This window comes from Capricornis sumatraensis, chromosome 4 (assembly GCF_032405125.1).
Source record: "Capricornis sumatraensis isolate serow.1 chromosome 4, serow.2, whole genome shotgun sequence".
In the NCBI taxonomy this organism is placed as follows: Eukaryota; Metazoa; Chordata; class Mammalia; order Artiodactyla; family Bovidae; genus Capricornis; species Capricornis sumatraensis.
In genome coordinates, this window is record NC_091072.1 from 108,541,456 (window position 1) to 108,556,363 (window position 14,908).

At 41.1% G+C, this 14,908-nt stretch overlaps 1 pseudogene; it reads left to right on the forward strand.

Moving 5' to 3' along the window:
• Positions 1-9,383: 9,383 nt before the first annotated feature.
• Positions 9,384-11,385, forward strand: LOC138078696 (26S proteasome non-ATPase regulatory subunit 1 pseudogene; annotated as a pseudogene).
• Positions 11,386-14,908: the final 3,523 nt, after the last annotated feature.

Sequence of the window (14,908 nt, forward strand, 5' to 3'; positions counted from 1 at the left end):
TTGCAAAGAGTCGGACACGACTGAGCGACTGAACTGAACTGAACTGAACTTGCAGTGCTCAGAAGTAAGACGCTCTCACTTGCCTCTGTGCCTTTGCACATGCTATTTCTCCTGAGACTAACTTTCAAGACAATCTCAGAAAACATTTCCCATGGAAATTTTTTGACACTTACCACTTTTACTGAGCCTTGTGCCCAAAGCTGGGCTAGGTAGACCTTGTCTGTCCTCTTACATACCTCGTAGGACTTGATATAGACCTCATAGGACTTTATAAACTATTATTATAATTCCTTGTCTATTTGCGTCTCTCCCAAATAGACAGTTTGTTCCTTGAGGGCAGGGACCATATTTTCATCTCTATATCCCAAGGCCCAGCAGAGTGACTGCTGAATAGCAGATATCCAGTAATTCTTGAGTCAGAGACTGAGCAATAACAATAATTCTTGAGCAAACAGATCGAGAATCACCATAGAAAACCTAGGGTGCTGGTACTGGCAATGGCTGCTCTGTGTGGAAAACTTAATTTTTCAAAATAATGTGACTGTGTGAATTGTACTGAGAAGGATAAAGAGACTGGCAGCCATCCTGTGTAATCCATTAGAAATTCTACGTGAAATCCCAGAAAATGTTTCTGCCTCCCGGTGAGTTTCAATAAACAGTAAGAATTTATTAGGTGTCTTCTCTAAGCAGAGCCTTGTGTCAGGTCCCCAGGAATGAAAGATTTAAAGAAAAAAAGAAAAAAAAAAACCAGTGTAATTCCTGTCCTCCAAAAAGCCACAAACTAGTGAAAACTTATTCTGTGACCTGGTTACAAGGCAGACAGAGTCTAGTAGGCTGTAGACTTCAGACACGACAGAAGTAGAAAGGTCATTTTAGGCAGAGGGGCTCGCTTGAGTAAGAAGCCACTTAGAGATGTGATGGTGGGTCAGCAATGAGGTGGCTTTGGCTGGAAGGTAAAGGGAGTGGGATGGGCCTGTAGGGAGTGGGGTGGAAAATGCAGAGGAGGATGAGGAACTTTTGGGTGGGGGAGATGGCAGTGGTATCAGAAGATCTGAGTGGCAGTTGATGAATTTCTGTAAGTTCGGAGATAATAGTCTAGAAAAAGCCAGTTAGAAATTTGTTTGGAATCTCTCCTCGGATTTAATTAAGTCAAAAGTCTGTATTCAGCAGGGGAGAAATGCAGTTGCTTAGCATAAGACATGTGTTTCTCACCCACCCCTTTTGCTCTTGAGGGTATAGTTTGACATTCAAAGTCATCACAAGGAAGTGAAGCTGGGAAATCTAACCTAAATCAATCAGTTTTAGACCTAGAGAGAGTTGAGGACCGAGGTCACTGACATGCCTGTTAACACACTGTCCAAAGTGTAAAGAACACCGTAGGCCCTTTGGTGCTTTTTGCTAATAATTTATGGCTTTTTTCTTTGGCGATTAGCCTTGTGCTATTTACAAAGAATATATTCATCTTACCCTGATGCTGAGAAAGAGTGAAGGCGGGAGGAGAAGGGGATGAGATGGTTGGATGGCATCACTGACTCAATGGACATGAGTTTGAGCAAACTCCGGGAGTTGGTGATGGACAGGGAAGCCTGGTGTACTGTAGTCCATATGGTCGCAAACAGTCGGACATGACTGGGCAATGGAACTAAACTGATAATCATCATCTTATGAACCTGTGGGTACAGGCATGCATGAACTAGTTTCATGTAGGTAAAAAAGTAGCTTAGAAAATTTTGTGTTAGTTCATCCCTGAAGTATGATTTCTGCTGTGACTTCTCTCTCTCTCTTTTTTTTTTTTTTGAGTCAGGAAACATATGTTTAGGAAGTGGTGAGTAGTTAAGTTTTGTACATCTCAGAATTGGATCTGATCAGATGACTCTCCATCTTGAAAGTAACCTAAAAAAGATTGAGGAGGATCTCTAAATATCTTGGCCAGAGTATGAAAGCAAATCTTGTTTACGGAGTGAGAGATGATGAGATAGAAGAGCTTCATTCACTCACTTACTCATTTAACGAGGACTACTGAACGTTTATGGGCTTCCCTAGTGGCTCATAAGGTAAAGAATCTGCCATCAATGTGGGAGAATCAAGTTTGATCCCTGAGTCAGGAAGATCCCGTGGAGAAGGGAATGGCAACCTGCTTCAGTATTGTTGCCTGGAGAATTCCATGGACAGAGCAGCCTGGCATGGTGTTGCAGAGTCAGACATGACTGAGTGGCTAACGTGCACGCTGAACGTTTATAGTACTATGCTCCTGGCTCAGTTCTGGGCACTGAAGAAACAGGCAAAATGGTCAACATCTTGTCTTCATGGAGAAAATATTGTGGTAGGAGGTGAGGAGGAAACAGATTATTTTGGCCCATACAAAGCATGTCAGATGCTGATAAGCACTATGGGGGAAAAAATGAATATTTTGTTCACATTTGGCTTTCTTTTGATTTATTTAACTTACTTGTTATGTTTGAATCATTTTCTTCATTTATTGTTTTCAGCCTCTTGTTTTTATATTTGCTTTCTGACGAGTCTATCATAAATAAAATGAGTTATTATTATTTTTTCCTGCTACATAAGTGCAACTGTTGAAACCATTGGAGTGCTGTGAGCAAAAGTTAAAAGCAGGAATTCAGTTTCTGATCTGGCTTAAAGGAAAAGTGCTGTAGACATCAAAGCTCATATGAGTGTGTTTCTGAAGGGTAAAATTGTCAGAATTTAAAGGAACAGTATGGGATAGGAAGAGATCTCTCTCTCACCAGAATCTGAGGGGAGTGAATTAGGCTGTTCTTGGGGGCGGAATGTGAGCTTAGGGGACTGTGGGAGACAGAGAAATGGTGGCCGTCACCAGTGAGCATAACTCATTAGGAGAGGGAGATGGGAGTGAAATGAACACATGGGAAATTTAGCAAGGAATTTCAGTTCGGGAAGGAGGAGAAAGCCTGTGAGACATATGTGTGTCAATGAGCAACGCTTCTAGAAACAGGTGCTGCCTAATGTAGAACATCTGTGTGAATTGGTTAATGGAAATAATGACTTGAAACAAAAAGCAGTATTTATGGATTTCTAAAATTTCCCACTCTATATTCTGTGTGATCTTGAATTCAGGATCAGTGTTCCATTCTATTCCAAGCAAGCTTCCAGTCAATACTTTCTACCTTACTTCTAACAAAATTAGGATTTAAAGCAGAATATCTTCTGGTGGTGCAGAGCTGCTCTGGGGCAGTCTGGTTCCCATTCTGGCCCTGCTAGTTACTTGCCTTTGGATCTTGAGCAAGTTACTTAGTCTCGTTCTAAGTTGATATGTTGTATTTTCATTTTTATTTAGTTCAAGAAATCTTCTTTGTTTTTGGCTGCGCTGCATGCAGAATCTTAGTTCCCTGACCAGGGATCGAACCTGCACCCCCTGCAGTGGAAGCACGGAGTCTTAACTAGTGGACCACCGGGAAAGTCTCAGTTTCTTACTCTCTTTGTATATCATTGTCTTCAATTATAAAAAGGGGGTTAACTAACATTCTCTGTTTTATAGAGTGGCTGAGTTAAATGAGATAGTACTTGGAAAGTACTGAGCACAGTGGCTGCAAGATAGTCACACAGCCTAACAGTTGTTAGCTCATTATTATCATTGCCTCTCTGCTGTTAGGAATTTGGAGAAATTTGAATGGATCGGAGCTTTTTGAATGGATCTCACAGGTTTTATTCTCAGTCTCTGAGAGGCTTATTGTGATTTAAAATTCACTTGGATCATAAATGAATCGAAGAGACATATGAACAGGAGAGCCCAAGGACCACTTGGCCAAAGGGGTCAATGGGAGGAAGATCTGCTAGACACAGGAAGCAATTTCTGTCACGAAAAGAAAACGATGAGATTGGAGAGAAAAGCACAGGATGGAAGTAAATATGACTACATTCCTTTGACTCTTGATATTCTAGAGGGTTTAGGAATGATCGCTTTTCAGATGGAATACGGTCTAGACAAACTACTGCTGCACTGTGACTTGCAGATTCCTGGAGAGAAAAACCAAGGAAAGGGGACTAGTGGAAATGGGGGCAGGGTGGTTAGAGAAGAGTAGTTATATGCCAGGAAGTATGTAAGAAATAGTTCTAATAGTGGAATGCTGGGTCACAGAACTTGTGAACTGAAAATTTTATTAGCTGTTAGCAAATTGTTGTTGACTTTAATCTGCTGGGGAAAAGTAGCATCTCATAGTTTAATTTGAGTATCTTTTCATGTGACGTCTTCGTATCTGTCTCTTCTGTGCCCTTTGCAAGCTTACTTTTAAGATTTGAGTTTTGACCTTAATTTTTAGGAGCTCTTTATAAAAGAAATTAGCATTTTCTGATATGATTTTCCCCTAAATGCTTCCTGCTGTTCTGCCATTTATCTTTTGATACTGTCTATGACATTTTGGGCATAAAAGCTTTGTTTTTATATAGTTAAAGTTGTCATATGTTTCTTTCTTTCTGGATTTTGTATGATAATCAAAAAAGCCTAACCCACTCTGGGATCGTAAAATTGATTCTTCAAAAATGTCTTGTTGGACTTCTATGAAGATTTTATTTTCATGTATTTCTTTGGTTAAAACTTATTTTGCTGTAGTAATGAAATAGAAATCTGAATTTATTTTTCTTCAATAACTACCCAATTCTCTCCAAACATTTCTTGGATGATGTGTCTTTCCCTTGCTTTTACTATGATAACTCTTGAGAGAGATGATTTTTACTTTGACCAGGGTGAAAGTGGAAGGAAAGGGTAGCATCCTATATTTAATCCCTTCTGCAGTTAGAACTATTTTTGGAGAGTTTGCTCTGTTTTGTTGACTGTCAGTTTGTTGGATAACTGCACTGTGTTAATTTCTTTTAGTTTTCTATGGTTTAATATCTGGGATGGCTAGTCTTCTTTTATTATTTTTTTTTTTGTTCCAGGATTTTCTTATATCTTCTTACATTCTTTTTTCTATACGAACTTTGAAAATAGTTTGGTTCTTTAAAAATCATGTTTTAGAGGGTGGGTTGAGTTAAGTTTATAGATTAAGGAAAGTATTTTACAAAATTGAATTAATTCTGTCCTCAAATAGGCTATAGGTTCCCATTTATTCAAATCTTCTTTTGTGAAGCTCAGTAGTGTTTTAACATTCTTCACATGTATCAATAGTATCTTTTCTTTGAATAAATTATTTAATATGGTCTGATAAGTCCTTACTAGTCTTCACGTATTTCCAGAGTATTGAGAGATGAGAAAGGAATAGGAGTGTTCATTGAGCACTATAGACTGAATAAATTCCCTGGGGAAAAATATTTAAAACTCCATATAGATGTGATTGATTTTTTTGTTCCTTTTTTAAAACCTCATATTTTGAATTGTTGGTTTAACCATGAAAACGTATTTGTTTTAAATTTGCAATTGAATTTGTTTTTCATACTCCCAAATTCAGAGGACCAGTTACTCTGATCCTTTCACACAGTGTCATTTGTACATTCTTACATTAACTCATTTATCTATTAACTAACTCAGGAAACATTTAATGAGCACTTACCGTAGGCCAAGCATTTAGGAATATAAATATTAACAAGACGTAGTTCATTAGGGGGTTTTCAGTGTTCACTGGGAGACTGACCTGAAAACAAATAATGATACTGCGGCAGTGTGCTTGCTTGAAAACCTATGCATGGTAGAGTTGGAGCATAGAGGGGAGGGTTTGGGGCTGTCTTGGGCCAATCAGAGAAGGCTTCCCTTGAGGATTCTCATCTGAACTGAGACCACTTAGATGAGCTGCTTCCAGGTGGTCAATGCAGAGGGGGCTGCTCCAGGCAGAGAAGTGGGCCAGTGTGAAGACAATATGGCATAACTTGATCTGCAAGTAATTGAGCCTATGGGGCCAGAGTAGGAGATGAGGCTTGGCAAGTAGGTGGGTGCCAAATCTCAAAGGGCTTAATATGACATGCTAAGGAGATTTTGCTATATTCTATAGGTGTTGGAGAAAACTTTGAGCAGGAAAGAGTCAAGGTCAGATTGCAGATTCCCGTCACTCTAGTAGGAGTCAAGAGGGGAGGAAGGGCCTGTGCATACAATGACTACTAGTACGGAGATTGTAACAGTGGACCCAGTAAGACTAGTTTAAGACTAGTTTAAACTGGGTCAGTGGCATGAGGAATGACAGAGGAACCTTATGTGAGATTCATTCAACAATTTCTCATTATGATTGCATGTGGGCCAGGCTCTGTTCTTGGCTTCAGGGATATAGCAGTATTTAATGTAGATATGCTCCCTGCTTCCAAAGAGGTTACACAGGAGACCCGCAAAGAAGCTGATCAATAATATGTGGCAGGAGGTGGTAAGTGCAATGAAGCAGAATGAAGGAAGGGAGAGTGGTGTGGAGTATGCTGGTCAGGACGGTCCTATCAGCAATGTGATGGTTGAGCGGAGTGAAAGGAGCGAGACAGGGGATATATGAGAAAAGGGTATCCAAGCAGAGGACACAGCCAATGGACTGGCCCTGAGTAGGGACTGTGCGCGGCATGAACAAAGAATAGGGAGGAAAACACGAGGCCTGGAGCAGTGGGACAGGAGAATGAGGCTGGGAGCCAGAGGTCATGGTAGATGTTAGAGTGAGATGGGAAGCCGGGCAGTGTTTTGAGTAGAACAGTGGCAACCTTGAAAGGATTTCACTTGCTGCTGCATGGAGAACACAGTTGGGAGTCAGGGTGGAAATAGATCAGTGAGGGGACTGGTGGAAAAGTCCAGAAGAGAGGTGTCGATGGTCCGAGGAGTAGCCTTTGAGGTGGTGAGAGGCGGGTCTGTCTCCACACTGGAGCTGCAAGATGCAAGCACAGACTATTTTAAAGGGAAATAAGGAAAGACTAGCTGGCAAGGGCTACTTTAGCACGAGCAGTCAGTGCAACTGATTGCTGAGTGGGCCACCATGACCTCTCGCAAGGTGAACTATTGTACATCTGTATACTTGCAAACCACACTGGAATGTGTGAAATGATTCAATAGTGAATTCCCAGCATTGCCTTGCTGTGTCTAAGGCTGTGTTAAATAGGGTTAATTGAAAGTATATGAATGGTGTCTACTTTCCTGAGCAATAAAATTGATAAAGAGTCTACACTAAAATTTAACTTTAAGCAATTTCACAGCCTGAGAATTTTCAGCAAAGAATAATCAGGGCCCTGATAATGGGAAATTGCCAGACTGGATTGACATGGGAGAGGGACAAATTGGGGGCACAGAAAAGGACCCACAGATTGTGAACCTTGGGAGTGTGTGGAGAAATGAATGAAACATGGCTGAACATAATAAATTGTGTAACATTTAATTCAAGTGCTTTTAGCTAAAGAGAGTTGTTTCTAAAACCTTGGTATTCTCCATTAGCTAAAGGTTATAATATGTTTCAGAGTTAAGGCTAGTTCCCTTGTCTTTGAGAATTACCTTTGCAGATTTATTCATTCTAAATAGTATATTTCTATAAATCACATGGTGTTATGTCATAAAACTGAAAATACAATTATGAAAAAAAATTTATGGATCCCAATCTCTTGTCAGACACTGCCTTTTGGAGGATTTTAGCCTGCTTATAAGAATGTAAATTTCCTCTGCAAAACTGAGAATGCAAACCATGCCCCAGACTGCTCCAGTTATCATGGACTGTGGGTATATTTACACAATAGGAGTAGAAATTAAAATTGGGCAGGAGTAGAGACTTGGTCTCTACTGAACAAGGCATTTCATTTGACTGATATTCTCCAGTTAACTGTACAGTAAACCATGCACAGTCCTCATTGAGTTGGGTGGGTTCATTCTTTCTTGAATTAATCTGCCCTTGTCATCATAAGTCATGAAATTAAAGAACTTTTCAATTGTTATAGTAGTCAAAGTAATGGATAAGGAGTCCCTTCAACAAAGACAGTCGATGTGAATCCTTTATATGTAACTGAGCATGAGATGGCATTAACATTCCCTTGTTTTTATAACTTTATATAGACTTACGTCAGTGTTAATGATATAACATGTGTGGGTATATGTATGTATATATGTGCAGACACATTTATAATTCCTCTCCTGCACAAACCACAGTAGTCCTTTTGAATTATGAACCTTCTTATTTTCTTCTTAATTCCTTATATCTAGCTTAGTGTCTGGCACAAGGTAGGAGCTCAAACAATTGTTAATCAAAACCTAAAATTAGATTTTGATTTTTGTTACTGTTTTGTTGTTTAAATACTTTTGTATCCTGTTTAGTTTTGTATTTATTTTTGGAGGCCCAAATGATTGTACCTTATATTCTTGGTACCTTGGTTTATGTGACAGTCTATTAGCATATTCATGATTCCAAGCGTTGAAAAAATAGGCAATATTTTAAAGGGAAGTAGCTCTGTAGATCTAAAAGGATATAGAAGGAGCATGAGATTATAGGACAAAACTCCAGCCTGTGTACACATATTTAGGTCATTGTTCAGTTGCTCAGTCCTCTCTGACTCTTTGCGACCCCATGGACTGCAGCACACCAGGCTTCCCTTCCTTCACCATCTAGGAGTTCGCTCAAACTCATGTCCATTGAATCGATAATGCCATCCAACCATCTCATCCTCTGTCGCTCCCTTCTCCTCCAGTCTTCAATCAAACATATAGGTACCTGTATGTATACTCCCTCAGGCCAGAAGGAATTTTGGCTGCTAAGAATACAAAATGGGACCAGGAATAGAATTAAATCGTGTGTCAGAATGACCTAAACATAAGCTCTGGGGGCCAAAACGTTGCTGTAAGTTTTCTGTGAGCCAGCGGGAAGAGGAAACACTTGGAGGAGTACAGAGAAACCAGTTTCTCAGAATGATTATAACTACTCTTGGCACCAACATCAGACGAGAATTTCTCCCAGGAGTCTCCATAAAGAGTACACTGTGTTTTGTTTTGAAAATCAAGTTTTGTAAGGCTGATTCTCCTAAAACATTTTTGGGTTAATAGCATCACTTCAAAGCAAACTTTTGTAAGAGCGATGGCAAGGTTCTGTTGTGGTACCCTGTTCTCTGTGGATCTGATTTGGCCCACTGATAGGAGAGCCAGATGAATTCCTTGTCCTTCCAGGAGGCTTCCCTGTGATTGTTTTCCTCAACTGAAGTTTTGAGACTATTCATTGCCTTGGAACATGAGGCAGTACTTCCTGATAAGGCCTAGAGTGCAGCCATTCTGTGTGGACAGTTACGGAGAGACTTGGTGCCCTACCATGTGTCAAATTAAAGGTGGGGTTAGCGTCCTGCAGAGTGAGCTGAGTTGCTAACAGACACATTTGCCCGAGGCCCCCCCACATCCCCCCACCAATTTCTAATGGCAGCAGAGGGGACACCCAGCAGCTCAGCTAGGATTATACACAGAAAATTCTACAGTGATCAGACAAATGGGTAGTCCACTCCAGAGGACTGCCAGTTTGGCTGCCATGGGGACCGCACGCCAGGATGTGTATGATTTGCTAAAAACAGATTGCAGCCATGAAATTAAAAGACGCTTACTCCTTGGAAGGAAAGTTATGACCAACCTAGATAGCATATTGAAAAGCAGAGACATTACTTTGCCAACTAAGGTCCGTCTAGTCAAGGTTATGGTTTTCCCAGTAGTCATGTATGGATGTGAGAGTTGGACTGTGAAGAAGGCTGAGTGCCGAAGAATTGATGCTTTTGAACTGTGGTGTTGGAGAAGACTCTTGAGAGTCCCTTGGACTGCAAGGAGATCCAACCAGTCCATTCTGAAGGAGATCAACCCTGGGATTTCTTTGGAAGGAATGATGCTAAAGCTGAAACTCCAGTACTTTGGCCACCTCATGCGAAGAGTTGACTCATTGGAAAAGACTTTGATGCTGGGAGGGATTGGGGGCAGGAGGAGAAGGGGACGACAGAGGATGAGATGGCTGGATGGCATCCCTGACTCGATGGACGTGAGTCTGAGTGAACTCTGGGAGATGGTGATGAACAGGGAGGCCTGGCGTGCTGCGATTCATGGGGTTGCAAAGATTTGGACACGACTGAGCGACTGAACTGACCTGAACTGAACCTGTATCAGGATGATGCTGTGACAGGGGAAGCAGCTGGCCTGGCCCTAGGTTTGCTTATGTTGGGCTCTAAAAATGCCCAGGCTATTGAGGACATGGTCGGCTATGCACAGGAAACAACATGAGAAGATTCTCTGTGGTCTTGCATTGTGTTAGTGACGTATGGGAGGATGGAAGAGGCTGATGCTCTCTTTGAATCTCTCTGCCGTGATAAGGATCCAATTCTTTGATCTGGAATGTATACTGTAGCCACGGCTTATTGTGGCTCAGGTAACAACAAAAGCTGTTCGACGCCTGCTACATTGTTGCTGTAAGCGATGTTAATGATGTCGTCAGGAGGGCAGCAGTAGAATCACTTGCGTTCGTTCTCTTCAGGACCCCTGAACAGTGCCCTAGCGTTGTTTCATTGTTGTCAGAGAGTTACAGTCCTCACGTGCGTTATGGAGCTGCCACGGCCCTGGGCATCTGCTGTGCTGGTACAGGAAACAAGGAAGCAATTAATTTGCTCGAACCAATGACAAATGACCCTGTGAACTATGTGAGGCAAGGAGCTCTCATAGCTTCGGCTCTCATCATGATCCAGCAGACTGAAATCACTTGTCCAAAGGTGAATCAGTTCAGACAGCTGTATTCCAGAGTCATCAATGATAAGCATGATGATGTTATGGCCCAGTTTGGCGCTATTCTGGCCCAGGGCATACTGGATGCAGGTGGACATAATGTCACGATCTCCTTGCAGTGCAGAACTGGACACATCCATATGCCTTCTGTGGTTGGCGTCCTTGTCTTTACCCAGTTCTGGTTCTGGTGTCCTCTTTCACACTTCCTGTCATTGGCTTATACCCCTACCTGTGTCATTGGCCTGAACAAAGACTTAAAGATGCCCAAAGTTCAATATAAATCAAACTGTAAACCATCAGCATTTGCGTATCCTGCACCGCTGGAAGTACCAAAAGAAAAAGAAAAGGAAAAGGTTTCCACTGCTGTGTTGTCTATAACAGCCAAGGCTAAAAAGAAGGACAAAGGAAAGGAGAAAAAGGAAGAGGAGAAAATGGAAGTGGATGAGGCAGAGAAAAAGGAAGAAAAAGAGAAGAAAAAAGAACCTGAGCCAAACTTCCAGTTATTGGATAACCCAGCCTGAGTTATGCCTGCCCAGCTTAAGGTCCTAAGCATGCTGGAGACCTGTAGATACCAGCCTTTCAAACCACTGTGCATTGGAGGCATCATCATTCTGAAGGATACCAGTGAAGACATTGAAGAGCTGGTGGAACCCGTGGCAGCTCATGGCCCAGAAATTGAGGAAGAAGAACAAGAGCCAGAACCCCCATAACCATTTGAATATATTGATGACTAAGGACTGGAGGTGCGTGTGGAGCAAAATTGTATACTGTGAGAAGTCTCTCTGTTGATTCTTCACAAATATTTTTACAAGGACCTGGTCTCACTTTCCCCTTCTGTTCTTAATCCCTATTTATGTAAATAACATTAAAACTTCTCTTTATTTGAAAAAAAAAAAAAAAGGTTTAAAACAGGTATCCCTGGGGTGTGTCTGAACACTTAAAGCATGGAATGTTTTGAGGGTATCGGTTCCCAGTGTCGGAACTCTTTATTTCTCACTTCTCCTTTCACTGTTACTCTTTGCCCATTTTAGCCAGGAAGTCATCTCCTTATATGTCCCAAATTTCAGTGTATTGTGCATGGGTCAAGAATCCACCTGGGCACTAGACAAAGCAGCAGTCTGAAACATTTTCTTGCAAAGAAGTATGGTTGGGCTATAAAAAGACTTCCCAACATATAACAAATGTTCCTACACTGGGATAAAGTTCTGTTGGGAAGTAGACTGAATAAAAGAGTTAACGGGAAAAAAACTATATAAAATTTTCAGTTGATAGGAGCTTGAACTTGGTTATATTTTAAATGGCTGATGTTGTTTATATTAGTGAAGGTTCTCTAGAGAAACAGACTAATAACGTACATGCATACATATATACACATCCGCATATGGGAGAGGGGGTTGTAGGGCTAGGAAGGAGATATTAGGAGATTATAAGGAATTAGCTCTTGGGATTTGGAGGCTGAGAAGCCCCAGGATCTACAGTTGGCATGCTGGAGACCCAGGAGAACCACTGGGCTAAGTTCTGTCCCAAAGCTGGCATGCTCAAGACTCAGGAGCCAGTGTTCCAGTTCAAATCCAATGGTCCGATCCCAATCCAAGGCTATTAGGAAGGAGTTTACTCTTACTTAGCTTTTTTGTACTATTCAGATCTTCAATGGATTGGATGAGATCCTCACATGGTGGAGTAGGGTGAGAGAAGGGAGGAAGGTGAACTGCTTTCTTTACTCATTCAGATGTTAATTTCACCCCAAAACATCCTCACAGACAACCCATACTGTTTAACCAGAAGTCTGGGCCCCTTGTGGTAAAGCTAATAGAAGTTATGTTTTAAAAGTTTGCTGTTGACATTACCAGAAATTATGTTCTTTGTAATCCTATGTAAATTTATGATGATGTCAACTTAAAACTTCATGAGGGGACTTGAGACTTCAGGAGGGGATACAGAGGTTTTTGTTTTTAATCTCAGGACATACATGAGTGAAAGTGTTTGAAAATCCAAAATCTACTCCATGTAGTATGACCGAGATAATTTTAGCCTGATACTTGTTTAACCCAAAGCAAAAACCTCAACAATAAAAAGGTAGTCTCTTCTTTAGGCAAAGAATGTAGATTCAGAACATTTCAGAGTATGACACTTGTCACTCTGTACCTCACCACCACCCTGGTCAAAGCCACTGTTGTCTCTTGACTGGATCATCGCAGTGGCCTCTCTTATTTGACCTTGACTTCTTCACTGTGTTCTCAGCGCAGAAGTCTGGAGTCATCCAGTTAAAACAGAAGTCATGTCATGTCAGTCCTAACTTAACATTTTATTGACTTGTCATGGACCTAAATAGTCCTCACCTCACCTTGTGCTGTACTTCAGGGGAAATATACTTGACTAGTTCACTCTGCTGCAGCTGTAGCGGCCTCCTTGCTGCTCCTTCAGCACGTCATGATACACGTTCAAGCCCCAGATCTTTGCACACTTTACTCCCCATGCCTGTAACACTCTTCTTTATCTATCTTCTTACCTCCAAATCCCTGCCCAGGTTCTCAGAGAGGTCTTCCTCAACCATTCTGTTTGTACTTCCCACTTCTTGATATTCTCTGTCTCCCTTGCAGCTTAATTTTTCTCCAAAGTACTTACCATCTTCTAACATACTCTCTGGTTTATTCATTTGTCTTCATATTACCTGTTTCTGTTGACTAGAAAGTAAAGATTTGGTGTATATTGCTCATTGGTGTTCCCAGTGCCTAGAACAATACATGGTAACTAGGACACAATTGACATATCCTAGGCATACAGTAAATATTTATTCAGTGAGTCAGCCTGAATTTTATATAGTTTTCATAGGTTAAGTTCAGTATTTTATCTGTTTTCTCAACTAGCAAGATATTTAGTAAAGAATAAATAATGAATGTTAGTATAGGATCTATTTTTAATTCTTAGTTGAAGTATAATTAACAATATATTAGTTACAGGTGTATAGATTCAGTTATAGTATAGACCTTTGAAAATATGCAAATATGCAAATATTTGATGTTTTGCTGAATTTGAGTTTAAATTTTCCTTTTTCCTTGAAACTAAGCTTGTTTCATTTTTTCATGTCTTTATCTTGTTTGAATTTTTAACTTAAAAGATGTGTATTTTAAAAGCTAGTTTGAATACCTGTATTTCTTAAAGTGTCTCAAATCTGTTTTCAAATGAGTTGAGTTTGATGTGACCAGGCACGGCAGGGCTTTTTGAAGGGACTGCAAGGCCAGGGGAGGAGCTACTGCTCGGGATGTTGGATGTTGATTCTGCTTCCGCAACTCTCCACCATCTCCCTACCTGGGAAATACGATCTTGCTCATGCCCCGCTGAGTTCCAGAACCAAAAGTTTTTAGTGCCACTTCAAAAGGCAAAGCGGTGCTGTTAGCATCAGTTTGAGCGTAATGAAGTAAGCCTGGGAAGGAGAGGAGAGAATCGTCGGGAGAGCTAGGCTTCTCTCTCTGTTCTGGCAGTACCTTGGCCACATGGAGGAGGAGGGTCACTGGCAGGGCCACCAAGCTCCACAGGGAACCAAGAAAGAAGGGAAATCTGTGCAGAGATGCTGCATCCCCTCTGTATTTTGTGTAACTGCTCTTTTCTGTTAAATTCTCTAAGCTTGGCTAAGTAAATTAGGAATTTGTAGCAGGGGTGTGTGTGTGTGTGTGTTGCTGGTGGCAGTGGGGTTGATGGTGATGTCCATGGCATTGGAGTTGTTTGTGTGGCTGTGATGGAGGAGGAGGAGGAGTTGCTGCTGGTGTGCACAGTTCTTTCTGTCAGTCCATAATACCTATTGTGCTGGATGAACTCAGTACGGTTTTCATTTCTATGTGATTGTTTTGAGATAGTTCTGAAGCAGTCATGGTTTGTATTAAGGAAATGACTGTGTTGATGTCCTTTAAGACACCTGAAGATTTCCAGGAACTTCTTTATGTCGAAACATGAAGACCGTATTTCTATTTTGAGGTCCTGTGGACTCCTTCCAGCCTTGAACAGGTTGAGTTGTTTATGTCTCTGATACTTGCTCATGCACATGTGTTCTTACTCACGTGGATTCTCTGTTAGGCTAAAACACTTTCAGCCTAGGATCTTTTTAAAAAAAATTACTGCCTTACAGCTATTTATTGGTATAGTTATTTTATAATGTTGTGTTAGTTTCTTCTGTACAATGAAGTGAATCAGCTATACATATATCCCCTCCCTCCTGGATCTCCCTTCCACCCGTCTGGTCATCACAGAACAGTGAGCTGA